This window comes from Pyrus communis, chromosome 6 (genome assembly GCF_041283825.1).
Source record: "Pyrus communis isolate YQ-2024b chromosome 6, ASM4128382v1, whole genome shotgun sequence".
Lineage (NCBI taxonomy): Eukaryota > Viridiplantae > Streptophyta > Magnoliopsida > Rosales > Rosaceae > Pyrus > Pyrus communis.
Window position 1 is genome coordinate 16,519,181 of NC_142570.1, and position 23,745 is coordinate 16,542,925.

The 23,745-nt window shown below is 39.6% G+C and overlaps 2 pseudogenes across 2 annotated transcripts; one reads left to right on the forward strand and one right to left on the reverse strand.

Annotated features, from left to right (window-relative positions):
• The first annotated feature begins 3,014 nt into the window (after positions 1-3,014).
• Positions 3,015-3,808, forward strand: LOC137710563 (putative calcium-binding protein CML13 pseudogene; annotated as a pseudogene). Its single transcript, XR_015963627.1, has one exon. The product of XR_015963627.1 is annotated as a putative calcium-binding protein CML13 pseudogene (transcript).
• Positions 3,809-5,119: 1,311 nt separating this feature from the next.
• Positions 5,120-23,344, reverse strand: LOC137711222 (uncharacterized; annotated as a pseudogene). Its single transcript, XR_015963628.1, has 8 exons — positions 23,120-23,344; positions 22,544-22,669; positions 21,899-21,997; positions 7,303-7,445; positions 6,427-6,534; positions 6,206-6,313; positions 5,718-5,852; positions 5,120-5,642 (listed from the first exon to the last, which is right to left on the reverse strand). The product of XR_015963628.1 is annotated as an uncharacterized LOC137711222 (transcript).
• Positions 23,345-23,745: the final 401 nt, after the last annotated feature.

Below are 23,745 nucleotides of genomic sequence, written 5' to 3' on the forward strand. Positions count from 1 at the left end.
TTAAATCCAACAGCTAAAATAAATAAAAAAAAATCTTTTATGTATTTCATATTCTTTCATAATGTTTCACATGTTTCATGGTGTTGGTTAGTAATTTTTCAATATTTTTCGAAATCTACACATTTTTAGGTAAAAATGTTCATAAAATTAAATTAGGATAGTTTGCATAATTTTTTCTTTTAAAAAATCACCTTAAGAAAAAAATTAGCTTAAATTCATTCTTTAATGATCTGGGGCTAAAATTTTAACCTAGAATGGTTGGAGCAAAAAAACTGTTTCTGGGTTAAAACCTAAATTTTCTGGATTAAAAATTTTAGGTTTTAACCCAAGGGTTGGAGATGGTCTTAGGGTGCAAAACCACATTGAGATTTCATACCGCATGCAATCGGAGTTATTTGCCAAGTAGGATGTAAAATCCTCAAAACCCATATCTCTAAACCCACTGTTGACCTTTACATCCCCGACTAGGCCGACCCTCCCCACCTACCTTACTGGGCCCTTCAGGATTTTGACCTCTACTCCTCCGTTCCCGATTTGCCTCCCTCCGATCGCACCATCTGCCCTTCCTGCATTGTCACCATCGACGATGATAGCGTCTTTTTTCTCCTAGTAAATCCACCGTCCATGTCATTTGCAACGACGTTGTCTCAGGATCCTTCTCTCAAGATCTATTGGATCAATCTATCCTCATCGTCTTTTCTAATTTTTTTCCTTTTTCGCAAAAATTGTTCATCACATTTGCATGACCTCCTCTCTCTCGTTTCATTAACTATGGCTAGGGTCGAGGGAGCTTCCCTGAGCTCCTGATGGTGGGGATCAAAGGGCAATGGTGAAACTGGAGATCAAAGAGGAAAGAAGAAACTTGGTTTTTAATTTTAAGTTTTAAAATTTTTTAATATCCATGTAGGCCCGTATTGACACGTGATACCCGATCATTGTCCACGTAGGTACCACATCACCAATTAACGGTGGACTTAACAACCTTAACGGATATATGTGAATGTCACATCTCGGCCCGGGGCGGATCACTTCCCGGGCCCGCTCCACTACCGTAGCATAATATTGTCCGCTTTGGGCTTACCATTCCCTCACGGTTTTGTTTTTGGGAACTCACGAGCAATTTCCCAGTGGGTCACCCATCATGGGATTGCTCTAGCCCTTTTCTCGCTTAACTTCGGAGTTCCCATGGAACCCAAAGCCAGTGAGCTCCCAAAAGGCCTCGTGCTAGGTAGGGATGGGAATATACATTTAAGGATCACTCCCCTAGGCGATGTGGGATGTTACAATCCACCCCCCTTAGGGGCCCGAGGTCCTTGTCGGTACACCACGACCAGGGTTAGGCTCTGATACCAAATTGTCATATCCCCGCCCGGGAGGGACCACTTCCCGGGCCCGCTCCACCATCGTAGCAAGATATTGTCCGTTTTGGGCCCCAACCACGCCCTCACGGTTTTGTTTCTGGGAACTCACACGAGCAACTTCCTAGTGGGTCACTCATCATGGGATTGCTCTAGCCCCTTTCTCTCTTAACTTCGGAGTTCCCATGGAACCCGAAGCCAGTGAGCTCCCAAAAGGCCTCGTGCTAGGTAGGGATGGGAATATACATTTAAGGATCACTCCCCTGGACGATGTGGGATGTTACAAGCAATTTGTGAGTTGTTGCAGAGAGTTGTGGGTAAGTATTAGAATGATGGAAATTGTGACATCCCACATCGCCTAGGGGAGTGATCCTTAAATGTATATTCCCATCCCTACCTAGCACGAGGCCTTTTGGGAGCTCACTGGCTTCAGGTTTCGTAGGAACTCCGAAGTTAAGCGAGTAGCGCGCGAGAGCATTCCCGATGGGTAGGGATGGGAATATACATTTAAGGATCACTCCCTTGGGCGATGTGGGATGTTACAAGAAATTTGTGAGTTGTTGCAGAGAGTTGTGGGTAAGTATTAGAATGATGGAAATTGTGACATCCCACATCGCCCAGGGGAGTGATCCTTAAATGTATATTCCCATCCCTACCTAGCACGAGGCCTTTTGGGAGCTCACTGGCTTCGGGTTCCGTAGGAACTCCGAAGTTAAGCGAGTTTAAGGATCACTCCCCTGGGCGATGTGGGATGTCACAATCGACCCCCCTTAGGGGCCCGACGTCCTCATCGGCACACCATGGCCAGGGTTAGGCTCTTATACCAAATTGTCACATCCTGGCCCGGGGGGGGGACCACTTCCCGGGCCCGCTCCACCACCGCAGCACGATATTGTCAGCTTTGGGCTCCAACTACGCCCTCACGGTTTTGTTTTTGGGAACTCATCCGAGAACTTCTCGATGGGTCACCCATCCTGGGAATGCTCTCGCACGCTACTCACTTAACTTCGGAGTTCCTACGGAATCCGAAGCCAGTGAGCTCCCAAAAAGCCTCGTGCTAGGTAGGGATGAGAATATACATTTAAGGATCACTCCCCTGGGCGATGTGGGATGTCACATGAATGTCTCAAAATTATGATTTTAGGTACCAGTTTGGGATGAAAAAAAGTTCATATACCTTGAAAACCAAAAAACTTTAAGGTAGTAAACTAAGATTAAATATTTTAAATAAGTTATATTTCTCTGTCTTTATAAAAAAAAAATTATTGAATTTACTATAAATATTTTAAATTACGTTAGAAAATGAAGAGTTCAAACCGCCAAACTCTTTTCTAATCTTGGAAGCATTAGATTTTGAACTTGTCTTTGGATTTTTTTTTTCTTTTCTTTAACCAACGATATTATCTAAGAAGAAGAGTTGTGAGCTTAACTTCACAAAAGGTTAACATACATGTTGTTCAAATTTCCCTTTAGTAATAATGAAATCTAAAACTTTTCACTTACAAATAAAAATAAATATCATTACTGTAATGTTAAGTGACAACTTGTCTTAATTTTTTGCTCCTCAAACGTCAACACGACACCATTACACGGTTGGTCTACTCCTCACAAAACGACGCCACGTATGTCAGCGCTCTAACAATTATTTCCTTCCCTCTGTTCAAATTCCAAATTCCTTTCCACCCCTACTTCACCCAGAGAAATCAAAGGAACAAAAGCCAGCCAGTTTCGCAGAGAGAGACCCGAAAACCCGAACCGCGAACCCGGAAAAATGGGCAAGGATTTGAGCGATGACCAAGTATCGTCGATGAAGGAGGCGTTCACGCTCTTCGATACCGACAACGACGGCAAGATTGCTCCGTCCGAGCTAGGGATCCTAATGCGATCGCTCGGTGGCAACCCGACCCAGGCCCAACTCAAATCCATAGTCGCCGAGGAGAAGCTCACCGCCCCCTTCGACTTCCCTCGCTTCCTCGAACTCATGGCCAAGCACATGAAGCCCGAGCCCTTCGATCGCCAGCTCCGCGACGCCTTCAAGGTTCTCGACAAGGACTCCACCGGGTTCGTCTCCGTCTCGGAGCTCCGGCACATCCTCACCAGCATCGGCGAGAAATTGGAGCCCTCCGAATTTGACGAGTGGATCCGAGAGGTGGATGTCGGGTCCGATGGGAAGATCAAATACGAGGACTTCATTGCCAGAATGGTGGCCAAGTGAGGGACGAAACGGTACGTTTTGCCTGGGTGAAAGTGTTTTGTGGAAGTAATTTGGGAGTAATGTACGTCTTTTTCTTCTTTTTATGGTAAATTTTGGGTTTGTTTGTTTGGATTTTGTTTGTGGTGAATTGAAATTTGTGTCGAGTACTTGGTAAATTTGGAGGTGTTTGGGATGTAAGTGCTGATGATTTTATGGAATGTAATCTGGATTTGCTGGATTACTTTGTGGTCTGGAATTTTGTTTCTGTTTGGGAAGTTTGCTGTTTTTGTAAAGTCTGATCTTTCGGTTGCATTTCGCTTGCGTTTCGATTGCATTTGCACCTCAAGCTCAAAGAAATGGTAATTGAGAAGCATATGAGGCAATGCTTCCTCTGTAAACTTTATGTCTCGAATACAATCATTTAGTTGTGAATGTAGGATTTAGATGCGAGTTTCGCATCGGTCATTGGTGGTGCAAATTCTCAATGCTGGATTTATTTAACGTGGAAATGTGGAGTGTTACAGTCATAGGATATTTTGATGTAAGAATTAGACAACTTAATAAGTTTGGTCTGGCGGGTTTTGCAGACGAGGATATTTGAAGAGTAATGTTCTATTGTCATAATCTGTCATGTTACGATGTCAATTATCAATGTTGGACCATAGAATTGAATAGAGTTCACTTCATTAACGCTCTAGATTGACCGTCTGCCAACATTGAATAGAGTTCACTTCATTATCATGTTGAACACTCGGGTAAGAGGAAGTTCCCTCATCCGTGAATATTTTTGAATGTCTAGACTTGGTCATCTTTCGGTTGAAGACCAAGTAAACAACAGAACTTGAGCTGCTAATTGTAGTACATGGAAATGGTGCAATGATATTTGTGTTAGTAAAGTGCAGTCTATGCCTTCAATTCAATGCTTGTTGCAATAGTTTGAATGATCTTGGAGAAGCCTTCCCAGTCCTGTGATGAACTGTGGAGTAAAGTATTAATGGGTTATGTAGGTGAGTCTTGCCCTAGGGAATGGGATGTAGCTGAGGTATCGAAAAACCAATGTAAGACCTTCAAGTAACATTTGGAAGCTTGATGTAGTTGCTAAATGCTTTGGTGCTCGTTTGGTGACTAGGATTAGAATGGATTGGGTAACTTGTAACTTTCAAGTTTTATCGAAGGTAGATATGAATAATTTTTAACTTTGAGAAGGAAACATCAGTTTTTTAAGAAGACAATCCCACCATTTTGGGGGGATTGAAATGGATAAGTTTCATTATTGAATAATTTATCGTCAACTTTCAAGTTGAACATGACCTTTTTATTTCTTTCTTCAAACATACTTTAAATACAGTTAGGTTATTCCACTCCAATCCTCAACACCAAGTGAGTCCTCAATGTACGACACTGACTCATCACGGTTGCTGTTGGGAGCCTTAACTTGGACCTCACTGTGAACAATCTAACTTTTTGTACATCGATTCACGACCATTAGGAGAGACTTTCGTAGGCCATTGGGCCCTCGTGTGAAGTTGAAAGTCTCGCATAGTAGGTATTTCGACGCTGCCGAATCTAATGCAAGGAGATGAGGGCTTATATTAGTAATCGTAACACCACAAAGGGCTTGGAGAGAAGCACATGTGAACTCAGAATCAGAATCCAAGCAACAAACAACAATGTCAAGATGTTCCACTTTACACAACAGGTCTGAGCTTCAGATTACAGTTCAAACTAATGTACAACGATGACATATAAAATGAAAGCAAATGAACAGAAAACATCTCACGACCAAGTCGCATAACAAATTCAGTGGTTATAGTGTGTTGATTCTTCAAGGTCGTGTCTCCATCACCGAAGTGGCAGAATTTTGCATTGCTGATGAGCTGGTCTTCTGAGCTATGAGATTCTGAACTCTCTGGAGCCGGAGGTAGCTGAGGTTCTGCAAATGGATTATCCAGGCTTCCTTTATCATCATTGGGTGGATCTTCTGGGTCTTTTTTCTCACTCTCTTCGCTAGAACTACCACCGCCACCTCCCTTTGAAATACCTGGAACCAAGTCAGGTCGAGGTTCCACACCAACCCGTCTTAGATGCAGCTGACCACATTGCAAACACCATTTGGATTATAAGGTCATAAAGACTTGTAGAAGCAAATTAGAGAGACCATTTACCTGAAGATGTAAGTTAACTTCATCTGGTCGTGACAGGAACGGAAAATCTCCCCCAGTCTTCAATTGTGCTTGCCTTGCGTTAAGATACCTTTCGCTAACTTCGAGTTGTTGAGGAATCCCGCTGTAGTCATTTGTCTTCATGTATATGTTTCAGGAAGAAATTTTTGACTGGTCAGCTTAAATGTTTAAACTTCCCTATCTATGGTATTGCAAGAAGGTTCAGATGTATGAACAAACATGCTAAGGCATAAAGCCGTAGACATTCACATTTAAACAGTGGTTGAAAGAATCATATCCACACCACAGCTGGTCTCTTCAAAACAATTTAGGATGAAGAAGTGAAGTAACTCCGAATCTAGAAAGACATTTATCGCAACAAATGCAGTGTGACAACTATATTACGTAACCAAACACTTGTTTCTAGAGGGATTATTTGAAAATGTATTTGTATGCACCAACACAAATCAAACCAGATCCGGAATACATACATCCATTATAGTAATGAATGAATCTGTAAGCAACAGCGGTCCAACTGAAACAGTATCAGCGGTTGAAGTTAACCTGGAGGCGAGGTCCTCTCTTGAGAGCATCTCAACCTGATTTATCACAGTTCCAAGTCAGAAACTACAACAGCTTGCACAACCATTCAACTTGTACAAGTAACAAGGATAGCCATAACGGGTAGATTGTAAAGGCGTTCACAGACTACCTGAGAAACAACAAAGTCGACTGAATCTGCAATAAATGGCTCATGGGGGCCATCGAGTATTCCGGTCAAGACATATCTTTTCAACAAAAAGAAGGGGTCCAATTAATGCTGCATAAGACAATACCATAATCAGGTAACTCAATCTGTCAAAAGAAAACAAAATTGGAAGCAAATTACTCTATGAGCCAAAAGACTATATAAATGCAGCATGCACCTTGTAACAATATATAGAGAATTTAAATTCCCGAGGAACAGTATATCATATCCAATCAATAATGCCAAACATTTTGATTAAAAATTGATGTACGGTGGAACCTTTTCTTGTTTTATTTGAAAATCAAACAAAAATAACCATGAAAAAGGGTGGATAAATGGTTCCAATGAACGTAATCCCTTATAAGGATCGTACGAAGTTTTTTATTTCACAAGTGACATTTCATTAATAATGATGTCACTTTAGAACCCAGATGAGATTAGCCACTTGAGAGGGTAAGTAGATAATTTCAATCAACTTGATCCCTTCAATCAGTTAGGTCAAATGCTCAATATTCCATGGAAGCAGGGAGAAGTTAAAAGGCTAAATACTTATCCTGGTAATACATAATTTAGGTTATTTGAAAGGAAGAACAGAACTTAAAAAACCAAGAAACATCATGCAGTACCAAAGACCATTACAACCCTTTGCTAGGTCAATGCAACGTCTGAACACTTATAAAACACTGGAACACAGATGTTGAAATAAATAGCTTAACTATCAACCTCTATCAAAACCACTCATTAAATATTTGCCACCTAATACCTAATTTTTGATTTGGCACAAATTGACAGCATGCCTGTAGCTTTATCAATGTGTAAACTACAACATGACAAACATACACGGGAGCCCATGGCATTTCTGCAGACAAGTTACGCGTGTCCAAAAATGTGTTTGATAGTATCAATGACCGAACTCTTCTTGGACGATGCTGAGCAAAAAGTTGAGCCAAGAAGCCCCCAAGGGCTGTACCATAGATATGTATCTGTTAGAAAGAAATTGATCAGATTACCTAAAAGAACTATTTTTTTTTTTTTTTTTTAACTAGAGCCCCCACAAGTATGAGAAGATGTTTTAACATCAATTAGAAAATCTCACAATTCATTTTAGTTATATATCAAGATATGCACTGTTATGAAGCACATTTCTCAAGTACATGATGTAATATTTCATGGACAGCGGGTTTCCCCTTTCTCTGCTCCGATCACTTTTCACCATTTGAATAGGCATTTCATATCCAGAAAATGAGCAACTGTTTAATTATCTAATCTAAAACAAAAAAAACAGAATATCATGGTGCTAAGAATGATTTTATTTAAGGGATAGTTAACTCTTTGTTTTTAGACATAGGGATAGTTCAACTGTATTCCATGTAATATGTCTGAAATCCTTCCAATCTGATCCAAATTAAAAGCAATTTTCTATATGCAGCATACAAGACTCAAGACAAGGGATTAGCAACTTTGCCAATCCCCGGCAACGGCGCCAAAATTTGATGCGAGATTTATACGCACACAAATTAAACCCTATTTGTGACAATTGTAGTAATGATGTAAGTAGGGATCGTTCTAACCGGGGATTAACTAGGGGTGCTAAACACTTGACTCAAATAAATAAAACTAACTTTTAAAACACTTAACTTACTTAACAACAACTCAAAACAAGTACACAAGACTCCAAATACTTAAAAACACAAAATAAGATAGATTGTAATGACTAAGACTTAACAAAATATGGGGGGGGAGATTGTGTTTGGACGAGATTAAATTAAATGGACAGATTATAATTAAGATCAAAATGTAAATATGAATGTGATGAAAATAATGATGATGGAATAGCTAAGGGGTTCTTCTCCACACATGTTACACTTGCATACAAGATTGATTTTCGGTTGGTCTTTCGATAAATTATGAAACTCAACACCCCGGGTTAATTAGGTCCGCTTAAATTAACCGTCAAGTTCTCCTTAAGTTAATGAATTGGATGGGTTAGCGCAACGCAATTCACAACATTCTCCAAAAGTCATTTACGTGAAAAACACAATAAAGATACAATCAAAGATCATTAAGCATCATGAAAACTATAAGTGTTGACGAGACCTTCGTTACTATGAAAAACATGAAACTAGTGCCAAGAATTCATTTAACGCGATTGTTTATAAGCAACCTCCACTACTTGTGAATATAAGTTCATAACTATTAGGTGAAACTCACTTATATTCTAGCGTCATATTCATGCTTGAAAATTAAGCGTGCACTCTCAATAAACATACATAAATAAGTTATCAATCAAACGGTTAAACAAATTGAATCCACAACTTATGAAATTCCAACCAAAGGTAATCAATTCATATTGCAAGCATAAACATAGTTTCGAATCACCCTCTAACTAAAGGGGGTTTAGTTCCTCATACGTACAAGACAAAGAGAATTGAATTTAAACATTGAAATCAAAGAAACACCTAAACATTCCAACAACTCAAACTTGAATTGTATGAACGTTTAGGCCCTCTTCTCTTCCTCTTTGTTGCGGCACGAGGTCTAAGGATAGGTTGTGTGATGGTGTGAAGTGTTTTGGAGGGATGAGGAGTGGTTGGAGTGGCTGCAATGAAGGAGAAAAACTGCAGGAAATGGAAGGGGATGCACGGCAAGGATGGGCAGTTTTATGTTGGTGTGTTGTGTGGATGTTTTGTGGTGAATTGAATGGTTTGTATGAATGCATTGCATGATTTTATAGGGAGAGAATAGATGGGAGAACATGTGAATGGCAGCTAGGAATGATTAAAGAAGGGAATGCATGTGGAATGACAACTAGGTTGGTTGGTGGAAAGCTGAAAAATGCAAATGGGAATGCTGGAAATGCAAGGGATGCACGGCAAGAATGCGTTTGGTGTAATTATGGGTGCATGTGGCTGCATGGTGTAGATAATTATAGAGTGAGGGGATGCATGTGAAAAACAGCTAGGAAAAGTTGGTGGAATGCTGGAATTGCTAAGGGATGCACGGCAAGAATGGTTTGGTTGCATGTGGCTGAAATTGTTTGTTGGGAAAGCATGTGGTTGCAAGCTAGAGTGAATGATGATGAATGCATGTGGATTAAAGAAGAATATGGAAGTGAATAAATTAGAATATGGCTGCAAGGTTAAAGGGCTAGGGTTTAAGTACATAGAATGGGCCTAAAATAGGGTGGTTTGCATGGCAAGGGAAGGGAAATATGGTTAGGGCCATTGTTTTATGTCCTCAAGTTCATACAAGGCCTTCACTTTCATCCAACACTTTGGCTCCAAGCATAAGCTATCCATCCTTAGCCCAATAGTGCTCCAAAAGGCCCCTAAATGCACTTCTTTGCTCCTTAAGCCTTTAGAACCTGAAAACATGCAAAAGAAGCATAAAGGACTAAAATAACTAAAGAAACATAACGTAAATGCACGAGAACAAGCCATTTAAGTCGCATGAATATGCTCCTATCAAATTCCCCCACACTTATCTTTTGCTAGTCCTCGAGCAAAACAAAACAACAAAAGAAAACGAAACTAGACAAAACGAACAAAACACAACCTACACCTTCCAACATTTGCCTCAGGGATTTCCAATGCACATGACATGTTAAAAATCATCATTCCCATAGATTTTAGTCATCTTCACACTTAAGTACATTCTTAATCATTGTCACCACATACTAGTTCACAATTAAGCATTTAAAACCATGATTTGAATGTAGTAACATGCCTTAGAGAATTTGCTCAAATCCTTACAAGATATGCACTCAATTTTCACTCAGATTTTCTAACTACACACCCTAATCTAGTTACATGTGAGAAGATTGATGTAAACATGAAAACGAACACTCACATATATGTATCTCAAAGGAAGCAATTTCTGAAGTTAATAAGCATGTTTAGGTATGATTTCATGAATTGAATGCTCATACTTAGATGCGAGAACCAGTGACACCATAAGCTCATACCAACTTCAAACTCCACAAATTGAAATGCACAACACTCAAGATAGAAGTCACGGGTTGTAATGGGGCTTAGGGTGTTTGGATAACAAAGAAGGGATATGGAAAACAAAGGTTCTTAAAGAAATAGTGAGCAAAGCACTTGAATCAACTTTAGAATTCACTTTTGAATGAAAACTCAACTTTTGAACAAAAAGGGAGAATTTAGACAATTTAGGGCCAAATTTGGTGTTTTGGACCCTTTCTTTCTTTCTTTTCTTTTCTGTTTTTCTTTTTCATACGTTTTTCACAATTTTTTCTTTTCTTTTGAATCTCAAAACATACATAAACACTTAAGAACAAAACATTCTCTCCCCTACACTCATTTTCTTGCATAATGTAACTCAAAAGGAATTCATTTAAGTCATGCTCACTATCTTTTAAGAACAAGGGTGTGAATTGTCCTTAGCTAGGCTAGGTGAGGAAGATGTGGGTTAACAAAAAATAAAAGCTAAACAAAGCTCAACGAGGTTAAAACTTACAACATATACGAAATATGGGAAGTAAGACTATTTGGCTATGGTGGCAACTACACAACTTCATCTTGATATATGTTATGCAAATCAATGTTATGCTTTGAATGAAACGGATATAAGTTCTAGCATTTAGTTCTATCATGATACAATTGCATTCTAAGTAGCAACCAAGTAAGGAATAATGAGATCATGCAACAACTTTAGAAAACAAAGAATCACAGATTATAACTCTCCAAAGAACGTTTAGGCTCAAGTCTTACAAGGTTGTAGAGTTTGTTTGAGTTCATTCCTTCAAGCATGTTACAAAAACAAATTTTTCTTTTATGATTGCATGTGAAGTCATACATTATAACCATAACCAAGCATATACCAAGAGTAAATCAAACTTTCATCCATGTTTATAATTCTTTTTAACAGTCATGCAATTACAAACAAAATCCTCATTATTGTGTTGGAAGGTACCCTAAGACACAAACACACAAAAACGACTCAAAACACTCTTTTTAGGTTTTTCAAATTTTTATGTGATTTTCGGAGTTATAAAACAAAAAATACTAAAACACTCTAAAACAATTTAAAGACACCTTAAAACAGCAAGGAACAACACTTGAAGTTATGAGTCATAAAATCCCACGAATTTGCATCAAATATATTTAGTTACCCCCCACACTTGAATCAAACATTGTCCTCAATGTTTTAAGCATAGATTCACACAAAACAAAAGTAAAAACATAAACAGCAGCTAAACATACTAAACATGGCATAATGTAAATAAAAAAGAGAAGAGTTTAGGGACGCAAATCTGGTTATGGAGTGTAGATTCCATCTTCTCTTTGGTGATTGCACGGGTTGATCTTGGTGATTCCACATGTTTTTTCTTGAACTGGCTGGAGGATTTTTTTGGTCTCCCCTGAAGGTCTATGAGCGGTTTCAGGATTCAGACATATGGCAGGCAAGTACGAGGTGGAGGTGCTGACCTGTTTCTTTGTTCAATCGTTCCAATTCGTATTGAATACGAATTGGAAAGATTGATGTTTCATTGTCACCCGTCTTAGCTGTCCCTTCTCTGGCAGTGTATCAACCGTTGAAGATGACTACTCGAGAGCAATACTAGGTAAGCAACCAGGAATAGATTCCAGGTAGTCGGTTCCAGATCGGAAGACTGACTCCAAGTGCCTCTGATTGCTCTCTTTCTCTTTGCCATGCGAGTAATAACAAGGACAAAGGAAAAGACAGGGAAAGAGCATGATATGAGATACCTTTGCTTTCGCCCTTGATGATATGAGATACTTTTGTTTTTGAAGAGGCAGCGAATGAATCAGCACATTGGGGAAGAAGAAAAATTGAGTATTTCGAGAGGCTTTTCTGGGAGTGCGCCCTCAGAGGTGAGGAAGAGTTGGGCATTTTATTCAGGTCTGTCTTGCCATAAAAGATGAAGGTCGACATATATAGGGATTTCCCAATAGCAAGTGGTGGTACTGTTCTTTTACCCTTGTCGACAAACGTCTCTTCCATTTCTGAGCAAACGCCTCTTCGATTTCTGAGCAAACGCCTCTTCGATTTCTGAATGGCAAGTAGAAGTCACGGGTGCGGCTCTGTCACCACGCCTGTTAGCAAAAGTGCGTAGTTGGGATGATAACCTTCACGTGTTTTCAACTTTGTCAGAGATCTTTTGACAAAGTTGAACGCGTTATCTGAAAAGCCGCGAAAGCGTCTGAAAAGTGTGGCGAGCTTTACGCAGGAAAATCCGGCTGTTTGAATCGGTGGTCGTGCACACTTTGAAGATTGCTCATTTGTGAAAATCGTCTTCGGCCCTTTCAGATTTTTCTCCATCCACCCCTTCTCTTTTAACCCTTTGAAAAATGGCAAACCCATCTAACATTTGCTTGGATTTGAGTTTTAGCAGCGATCCGAGTGCACCGCGTCAGGTAAATGTATGGTGCCCTTCTTTCTTATCTTCTAACGGCCCTCTTACAGGTGAAGACTCCATGATGACGGATGCACAAACAGCTACGATAGTAGCTAGGAACCTCCTCACTCCAAAAGATAGTAGGCTGCTTTCAGAACGGTCCGATGAGTTGGCCGTTCAAGAGTCCCTAGCTCTCAGCATTCAGTGTGCGGGCTCTGTGTCCAACATGGGCCAACGCCTACTTACTCGATCCCGCCAAGTTGAATCCTTGATGGCGGAGGTGGAAAGTCTTAAGCAAGAGATCAAACTGCTTAAGTACGAGAATAGAAGTTTGCATGTGCTTGCAAATAACTATTCGACGGGCATGAAGAGGAAGTTTGATGAGCTGCAAGAATCCAATGGTCGAATTCAAAGTGACCGTCAAAGATTTGCAGCTTTCTTCTAGAGACACCTCTTTTCTGGCTCATCTAGCGTTCCACCAAGTGTTGAGGCCTCGAATGATCCATCTTCAACGTCTCCCGCTCCGATGCCTCCTGCTCTGATGTCTTCCGCTTCTAGAGTGGTGCCACGTAGTGGGGCTTCATGTAAACAACCTTTGTGAATGCTCCATCTTTCTCTATGTTTAGTAATTTTTTTTTTTTTTTTTTTTTATCAGAAATCAATTAACAAGCTTTGTTTTATTCAGTGTATTGGGTTGCCTCTTAAGTAGCGCTTTCTTTTACGTCTTGCAGCCGGACGGTACCTCCGTTTAAGCTTGACTAGGTTCCACTGCATGGAGGGGTACCTCCTCCACGACATGCTCCTCAAACGTCTCGTAATAGGTTTTCAATCGATGCCCATTCACTTTGAATTCTTGCTGCGTTCTTGAACTTTTGATTTGTACTGCACCATGAGGGAAAACATTAGTGACAATAAAAGGACCAACCCATTTGGAACGCAACTTACCCGGAAACAACCGAAGGCGAGAATTGAACAACACTTTCTGCCCAATAAAGAACGTCTTGGCACGAATCATCTTGTCATGGAATGCCTTCGTTTTCTCCTTGTAAATCCGGGCATTCTCATATGCTTCATTTCGGATTTCATCAAGCTCACACAATTGAAGCTTCCTATGTAAACCTGCGGCATCAAGGTTCATATTGAACGTTTTGACGGCCCAATGTGCACGATGCTCTAATTCGACGGGAAGATGGCATGGCTTCCCATAGATGAGCCGAAAAGGTGACATCCCAATAGGGGTTTTGTAGGCAGTGCGATACGCCCACAATGCATCGTTTAAGCGCAAACTCCAATCCTTCCTTGTAGGCCCCACGATCTTCTCAAGAATCTGCTTGATTTCCCTATTCCAAACCTCGGCTTGCCCGCTTGTTTGAGGATGATAAGGTGTGGCCACCTTATGCATGACATTGTATTTCTTGAGCAACGCCTCGATGGTTCGATTATAAAAATGGGAACCTCCATCACTGATTAGCACTCGTGGCATTCCAAACCTTGCAAAAATGTTAGTTTTCACAAAATCTGCAACCACTCGAGAATCATTAGTTCGGGTGGCTTTTGCTTCCACTCATTTCGACACATAGTCCACAGCAAGCAATATATAAAGAAACCCATGTGACGAAGGAAAGGGACCCATAAAATCAATACCCCAAACATCAAAGATTTCAACACTAAAAATGGGGGTTTGCGGCATTTGTTGTTTAGGACCAATATTGCCCGTTCTTTGGCATCTATCACAAGACATGCAAAATGTTCTAGCATCCCTAAATATGATAGGCCAATAGAAACCACATTCTAACACCTTAAGTGTTGTTCTTTGAGTGCCAAAGTGTCCCCCACAAGCATAAGTGTGACAAAAGGTTATAATAGATTAAATAATTCAATTGTGCATCATTGAAAGTCCGAGAGGCATAATACATAACATGCGGCCTATTTTCCTTCCTTTGCCCCAAAACAGCTCCTAATGCATAATCGGAAGCATAGGACGGCCATTGGGTGCACGATTTTGAGTTTAATGCTATTCTAACATTTTGTCACACTTATGCTTGTGGGGGACACTTTGGCACTCAAAGAACAGCACTTAAGGTGTTAGAATGTGGTTTCTATTGGCCTACCATCTTTAGGGATGCTAGAACATTTTGCATGTCTTGTGATAGATGCCAAAGAACGAGCAATATTGGTCCTAAACAACAAATGCCACAAACCCCCATTTTTAGTGTTGAAATCTTTGATGTTTAGGGTATTGATTTTATGGGTCCCTTTCCTTCGTCACATGGGTTTCTTTATATATTGCTTGCTGTGGACTATGTGTCGAAATGGGTGGAAGCAAAAGCCACCCGAACTAATGATTCTCGAGTGGTTGTAGATTTTGTGAAAACTAACATTTTTGCAAGGTTTGGAATGCCACGAATGCTAATCAGTGATGGAGGTTCCTATTTTTGTAATCGAACCATCGAGGCGTTGCTCAAGAAATACAATGTCATGCATAAGGTGGCCACACCTAATCATCCTCAAACGAGCGGGCAAGCCGAGGTTTCGAATAGGGAAATCAAGCAGATTCTTGAGAAGACCGTGGGGCCTACAAGGAAAGATTGGAGTTTGCGCTTAAACGATGCATTGTAGGCGTATCGCACTGCCTACAAAACCCCCATTGGGATGTCACCTTTTCGGCTCATCTATGGGAAGCCATGCCATCTTCCCGTCGAATTAGAGCATCGTGCACATTGGGCCGTCAAAACGTTCAATATGGACCTTGATGCCGCAAGTTTACATAGGAAGCTTCAATTGTGTGAGCTTGATGAAATCCGAAATGAAGCATATGAGAATGTCCGGATTTACAAGGAGAAAACGAAGGCATTCCATGACAAGATGATTCGTGCCAAGACATTCTCTATTGGGCAGAAAGTGTTGTTCAATTCTTGCCTTCGGTTGTTTCCGGGTAAGTTGCGTTCCAAATGGGTTGGTCATTTTATTGTCACTAATGTTTTCCCTCATGGTGCAGTAAAATCAAAAGTTCAAGGACGCAGCAAGAATTCAAAGTGAATGGGCATCGATTGAAGCCCTATTACGAGACGTTTGAGGAGCATGTCGTGGAGGAGGTACCCCTCCATGCAGTGGAACCTAGTCAAGCTTAAACGGAGGTACCGTCCGGCTGCAAGACGTAAAAGAAAGCGCTACTTGGGAGGCAACCCAATACACTGAATAAAACAAAACTTGTTCATTGATTTCTTAAAATAAAAAAAAATAAAAAAAAAAAAAAAAATACTAAACATGGAGAAAGATGGAGCCTTCACAAAGGTTGTTTACGTGAAGCCCCACTACGTGGCACCACTTTAGAAGCGGGAGGCATCAGAGCAGGAGGCATCGGAGCGAGAGACGTTGAAGATGGATTATTCGAGGCCTCAACACTTGGTGGAACGCTAGATGAGCCAGGAAAAAGGTGCCTCTGGAAGAAAGCCGCAAGCCTTTGACGGTCACTTTGAATTCGACCATTGGATTCTTGCAGCTCATCAAGCTTCCTCTTCATGCCCGTCGAATAGTTATTTGCAAGCACATCCAAACTTCTATTGTCGTATGTAAGCAGTTTGATCTCTTACTTAAGACTTTCCACCTCCGCCATCAAGGATTCAACTTGGCGGGATCGAGCAAGTAGGCGTTGGCCCATGTTGGACATAGAGCCCGCACACTGAACGCTGAGAGCTAGGGACTCTTGAACGGCCAACTCATCGGACCGTTCTGAAAGCAACCTACTATCTTTTGGAGTGAGGAGGTTCCTAGCTACTATCGTAGCTGTTTGTGCATCCGTCATCATGGAGTCTTCACTTGTAAGAGGGCCGTTAGAAGATAAGAAAGAAGGGCACCATACATTTACCTGACGCGGCGCACTCGGATCGCTGCTGAGACTCAAATCCAAGCAAATGTTAGATGGGTTTGCCATTTTTCAAAGGGTTAAAAGAGAAGGGGTGGATGGAGAAAAATCTAAAAGGGCCGAAGACGATTTTCACAAATAAGCAATCTTCAAAGTGTGCATGTTGGAGGTGATCGTTACCTCTATAAAAAGGAAAGGCGACACGACCACCAATTCAAACAGCCGGATTTTCCTGCGTAAAGCTCGCCACACTTTTCAGACGCTTTCGCGGCTTTTCAGATAACGCGTTCAACTTTGTCGAAAGATCTCTGACAAAGTTGAAAACACGTGAAGGTTATCATCCCAACTACGCACTTTTGCCAACAGGCGTGGTGACAGAGCCGCACCCGTGACTTCTACTTGCCATTAAAAAATCGAAGAGGCGTTTCCTCAGAAATCGAAGAGACGTTTGTCGACAAGGGTAAAAGAACAGTATCACCACTTGTTATTGGGAAATCCCTATATATGTCGACCTTCATCTTTTATGGCAAGGCAGACCTGAAGAAAATGCTCAACTCTTCCTCCCCTCTGAGGGCGAACTCCCAGCAAAGCCTCTCGAAATACTCAATTTGTCTTCTTCCCCAATGTGCTGATTCATTCGCTGCCTCTTCAAAAGCAAAGGTATCAAATATCATCAAGGGCGAAAGCAAATGTATCTCATATCATGCTCTTTCCCTATCTTTTCCTTTGTCCTTGTTATTACTCGCATGACAAAGAGAAAGAGAGCAATCAGAGGCACTTGGAGTCAGTCTTCCGATCTGGAACCGACTGCCTGGAATCTATTCCTGGTTGCTTACCTAGTATTGCTCTCGAGTAGTCATCTTCAACGATTGATACACTGCCAGAGAAGGGACAGCTAAGACGGGTGACAATGAAACATCAATCTTTCCAATTCGTATTGAAGGGACAGCTAAGACGGGTGACAATGAAACATCAATCTTTCCAATTCGTATTCAATACGAATTGGAAAGATTGAACAAAGAAACAGGTCAGCACCTCCACCTCGTACTTGCCTGCCATATGTCTGAATCCTGAAACCGCTCATAGACCTTCGAGGGAGACCAAAAGAATCCTCCAGCCAGTTCAAGAAAAAACCTGTGGAATCACCAAGATCAGCCCATACAATCACCAAGGAGAAGATGGAATCTACACTCCATACCCACATTTGCGTCCCTAAACTCTTCTCTTTGTTATTTACATTCTGCCATGTTTAGTATGTTTAGTTGCTGTTTATGTGTTTACTTATGTTTTGTGTGAATCTATGTTTAAAACATTGAGGATAATGTTTGATTTAAGTGTGGGGGGGTAAACTAATGTTGTTGATACAAATTCGTAGGATTTTATCACCCAGCGTTGTTCCTTGCTGTTTTAAGATGTTTTTAAGTTGTTTTAGAGTGTTTTATTATGTTTTGTTTTTATAACTCCGAAAATCACATAAAAATTTGAAAAACATGTTTTGAAAAGCCTAAAAAGAGTGTTTTGAGTCATTTTTGTGTGTTTGTGTCTTAGGATACCTTCCAACACAATGATGAGGATTTGGTTTGTAATTGCATGACTGTTAAAAAGAGTTATAAACATGGATGAAAGTTTGATTTACTCTTGGTATATGCTTGGTTATGGTTATAATGTATGACTTCACATGCAATCATAAAAGGAAAATTTGTTTCTGTAACATGCTTGAAGGAAGAAACTCATAATAACGCTACATCCCTGTGAGACTCGAGCCATTACCTTCTTTGGAGAGTTATAATCTGTGATTCTTTGTTTTCTAAAGTTGTTGCATGATCTCATTATTCCTTGCTTGGTTGCTACTTAGATTGCAATTGTATCATGATAGAACTAAATGCTAGAACTTATATCCGTTTCATTCAAAGCATGACATTGAATTGCATAACATATACCAAGATGAAGTCGTGTAGTTGCCACCATAGCCAAATAGCCTTACTTCCCATATTTCGTATATGTTGTAAGTTTTAACCCCGTTGAGCCTTGTTTAGCCTTTATTCTTTGTTAACCCACATAATCCTCACCTAACCTAATTTAGGACAATCCACACGATTGTTCTTAAAAGATAGTGAGCATGACTTAAATGAATTCCTTTTGAGTTACATTATGCAAGAAAATGAGTGTGGGGGAGAGAATGTTTTGTTCTTAAGTGTTTATGTATGTTTTGAGAGTCAAAAGAAAAAAAAAAAAAAAAAAATTGTGAAAAACATATGAGAAAAGAAAGAAAAAAAGAAAAAAAGAGCTTGTTCTCCCTTTTTGTTCAAAAGTTGAGTTTTCATTCAAAAGTGAATTCTAAGTTGATTCAAGTGTTTTGCTCATTATTTCTTTAAGAACCTTTGTTTTCCATATCCCTTCTTTGCTAACCACACACCCCAAGCCCCATTACAACCCGTGACTTCAATCTTGAGTGTTGTGTGTTTCAATTTGTGGAGTTTGAACTTGGTATAAGCATATGATGTCACTGGTTCTCGCATCTAAGTAGGAGCATTCCATTCATGAGATCATACCTAAATATGCTTATTAACTCCAGAAATTGCCTTTGAGATACATATATGTGAGTGTTCGTTTTCATGTTTACATCAATCTTCTCACATGTAACTAGATTGGGGTGTGTAGTTAGAAAATCTGAGTGAAAAATTGAGTGCATATCTTGTAAGGAATTGAGCAAATTCTCTAAGGCATGTTACTACATTCAAAACATGGTTTTAAATGCTTAATTGTGAACTAGTATGTGGTGACTATGATTAAGAATGTACTTAAGTGTGAAGATGACTAAAATCTACGGGAATGATGATTTTTAACTTGTCATGTGCATTGGAAATCCCTGAGACAACGTTGGAAGGTTTAGATTATCTTTTGTTTGTTTTGTTTCGTTTTGTTTTGTTTAGTTTGTTTGTTTTGCTCGAGGACTAGCAAAAGCTAAGTGTGGGGGAATTTGATAGGAGCATATTTATGCGACTTAATTGGCTTGTTCTCGTGCATTTACGTTGTGTTTCTTTAGTTATTTTAGTCCTTTATGCCATTTTCGTGTGTTTCTAGGTTCATATGGCTAAGGAAGCAAAAAGGTGCATTTTGGAGCAAAATTGGGCTTGGAATGGATAGCTTACGTTTGGAGCAAAAGGAATGGACGAAATTGAAGAGGATTCCTAATCAAATGAGGAATCTTAGTCAAAGAAGGTTCCTATCTATTCTAGGTCACAAAACTTGCAACCTTAAGCCATGCCGTGTATTCCCTTGATGTTTCTTTTCCTTGCCGTGCAAGGGAGGGCTTTCTTTCCTATTCTAAAAGCATTCAAACACATTCCTTTTTCACCTAAATCTCAGCCACATCTAACATTCCATTTCCAGCATTCCAACAATCCTTAGCCGTGCATTTCCCCTTTGCATTTCCAGCATTTCATTTCATTATTGCAGTCATCATTCACTATTTAATCCACATGCATTCATCATCATTCACCCTAGCTTTAATTCACATGCTTTCCCAACAAATAAAACAGCCAACACATGCACTTATCACCTAACACAAATTCATTGTCGTGGCTCCCCCTTGAAATTCCAGCTTTCCACCCACCTCCTAGCTGTCATATTCCCTCTTTTTCACTTATAAATAAACATCCATTATAGCCACAAAACATTCATTCAATTCACCACAACACAACACACAACACAAACACCCTTGCCGTGCCTTCACTCAAGTTTTCCAGCATTCTCTCCTCCATTGCAGCCATTTCCACCACTCCCCACTCCATTCCACATACACCTAAAGCCCTAAACATTTCCTTAGACCTTGTGCCACAACGAAGAGGAAGAGAAGAGGGCCTAAACGTTCATATAATTCAAGTTTGAGTTGTTGGAATGTTTAGGTGTTTCTTTGATTTCAATGTTTAATTTCAATTCTCTTTGTCTTGTACGTATGAGGAACTAAACCCCATTTAGGTAGGGGGTGATTCGAAACCATGTTTATACTTGCGATATGAATTGATTATCTTTAGTTGGAATTTCATAAGTTGTGGATTCAATTTGTTTAACCGTTTGATTGATAACTTATTTATGTATGTTTATTGAGAGTGCACGCTTAATTTTCATGCATGAATATGACGCTAGAATATAAGTGAGTTTCACCTAATAGTTATGAACTTATATTCACAAGTAGTGGAAGTTGCTTATAAACAATCGCGTTAAATGAATTCTTGGCACTAGTTTCATACTCATCATAGTAACGAATGCCTTGTCAACACTTATAGTTTTCATGATGCTTAATGATATTTGATTGTATCTTTATTGTGCTTTTCACGTAAAGGATTTTTGGAAAATGTTGTGAATTGCGTTGCGCAAACTCATCCAATTCATTAACTTAAGGAGAACTTGACGGTTAATTTAAGCGGACCTAATTAACCCGGGCTGTTGAGTTTCATAATGAATCGAAAGACCAACCGAAAATCAATCTTGTATGCAAGTGTAACATGTGTGGAGAATAACCCCTTAGCTATTCCATCATCCATATTTTCATCACATTCATATTTACATTTTGCCCTTAATTATAATATGTCCATTTAATTTAATCTCGTCCAAACACAATCCCCCCCATATTTTGTTAAGTCTTAGTCATTACAATCTATCTTAGTTTGTGTTTTTAAGTAATTGGAGTCTTGTGTACTTGTTTTGAGTTCTTGTTAAGTAAGTTAAGTGTTCTAAAAGTTAGTTTTATTTATTTGAATCAAGTGTTTAGCACCCCTAGTTAATCCCCGGTTAGAACGATCCCTACTTACATCATTACTACAATTGTCACAAATAGAGTTTAATTTGTGTGCGTATAAATCTCGCATCAAGGACTAAAATAATTAAAGAAACATAACGTAGATGCACGAGAACAAGTCATTTAAGTCGCATGAATATGCTCCTATCATATAACATGAAGATGCACCCAAATATCATATGTATAATTAAGTAGGGATAAAAGGTCATTAATCACTGAAAGCTGTATGCAGCAGTTGGGTGGTTCTTAAAGAAATTAACAATTTAGAACCAAAAAGCTACTTGTGCATTGTGAAAATGAGAAATTCCTTCAGTGCAAGCAACAGAAATACTAAAGAAAATTAGATTGACACTGGCAGGAGTAAACTGTAAGTAAGTGGAGTTCTTACGTGATGGACATCAATAGCATCCAAGAATTTCTCAAATGCTAGAATCCACTCGTGATGATTCCATACACTTGGAATATCAACAGAAATCACCCGATAACCCTGCATATATTATAATTTACTAGTATTAACGTTTAATCTATTAAGTAGAACTTGAGAAGATTAACCAGCTAGAACCATTCAAATATAGGGGTGTTGGACAGAGAGGGGTCGGGATTGGTAAATATAAATGTTACTGAAAAGTGAAACTTGAGTGCACCGGAAGCACAGAGACCAAAAATCAGGGCTTAAAGGTCTAGTTAAACAACTGAATTATCCATTTAAAGAGAATAAAAGGAAATCATTATCTAGAAAGATAAAATCCAAATATACAGAGATTGAACATATACAAGAGACACCAAAAAGTAAAGCAAATATGCACGGAAATTTTTTTTCATCCAAAATCTTGGACTATAAATGCAAGTTGCTGATTGTTTGCAACAAAACAACTAAACAGAAAAAAAATCAAGCTCAGTGGACCATGAAAACTGGAAAGTATAGTCTATAAGTGCCTATGACGCAAAAGAAAACGAAAATCAAATACTAATATGCTTTGTAAAGACTTATGTGATACATACAATGAAGATTATATGAAGGCCCGCCAACTACCTTCATGGACAATGGCATGATCTGCTTGTAGCAGACATCAGCTGTCCCTGCTGTTCCAGGAAGACAAATAAGAGGAGGTACTGCTTTTGGGCCAAAATCATAGTATCGCCACTGCTTCGTGCCAATCTGCATACACGGTATTTCAATGTAAACATACACAGTAGTTCAAAGTAAACCCGATTATCAAGACAATAAGAAATCAGAAATAAGCAGAAACCTGCTTATCAACACACCTAAAATTGATTAATCATGTAGCTTTACAGCTGAAAAAGGGTACATACATAAGCAGCTCCACATGCAGAACCTCAACTCACAATTGAGCAAATTAGAAAAAACCCCATATCAAAATTCACAAACTTGATACAAACCCATGTCATAACACAGTTGAAAATACAAAACTATGCACAAACATAGGAACCATCTTACAATTGGGTTTTCTAAAAAGGTAAGACAACCCAAAAGAACAAAAAATGCAGCAGTAAAATCAAACTAAAGAATCAAACCCAGGAACAAAATCACAAAAAAATGGAGAAATTCGAAAGGGTAAAGGAGAAGTGGAGGTGAAAAGAAACGTACTGGGATCTTGTGAAGAGGGACTTGGGACCTGAAGTAGATGTAATCTCCGGGCGGCGAGTAGACGCCTTTCATTGCTGGTTTTCTACCCCCAAAACCTCCCCTTGTCGTACATACCCATTATTCGATTTGATCTGACCCATCGATCACTCCCTTTCTCTTTCTCTCTCGATTTTTCTATTATTTTTCTATGTATTTGCTGGGTTGGGGTTTTGGTTGTTTGTCCTCGTTGTCTCGAATTTTCTTTGAAATTTTAATTTGGGGGATTGACCAGTAGGGGGTGAGAGGGACGCCACGTGGCCGGGCCCCCACTATGACAGAACATGACTCAATGGTTCATCAACAGCTTGTCAAAGGTCATTTAGATGTTCCGCATGGTTGGTAGTTGTAGTTGAATTTTTTCTTTTGTTTATTTTGTTTTTGGATTTTTTGTTTTTGCATGGGTTAATTGCATAAACATTCTTTGAGGTTTATCGAATTTTTAATAAAACCTCATCACTTTTGTAACATTATATTAACACCCCTTAAACTTCAATTCACTTTCGCATAACCCTCCCACCATAGCACACGTTTGTCCCTTTCCTCTCCTCCACCCACCCTCTTTGAAAAAAAATTGTAGGGCTAATCTT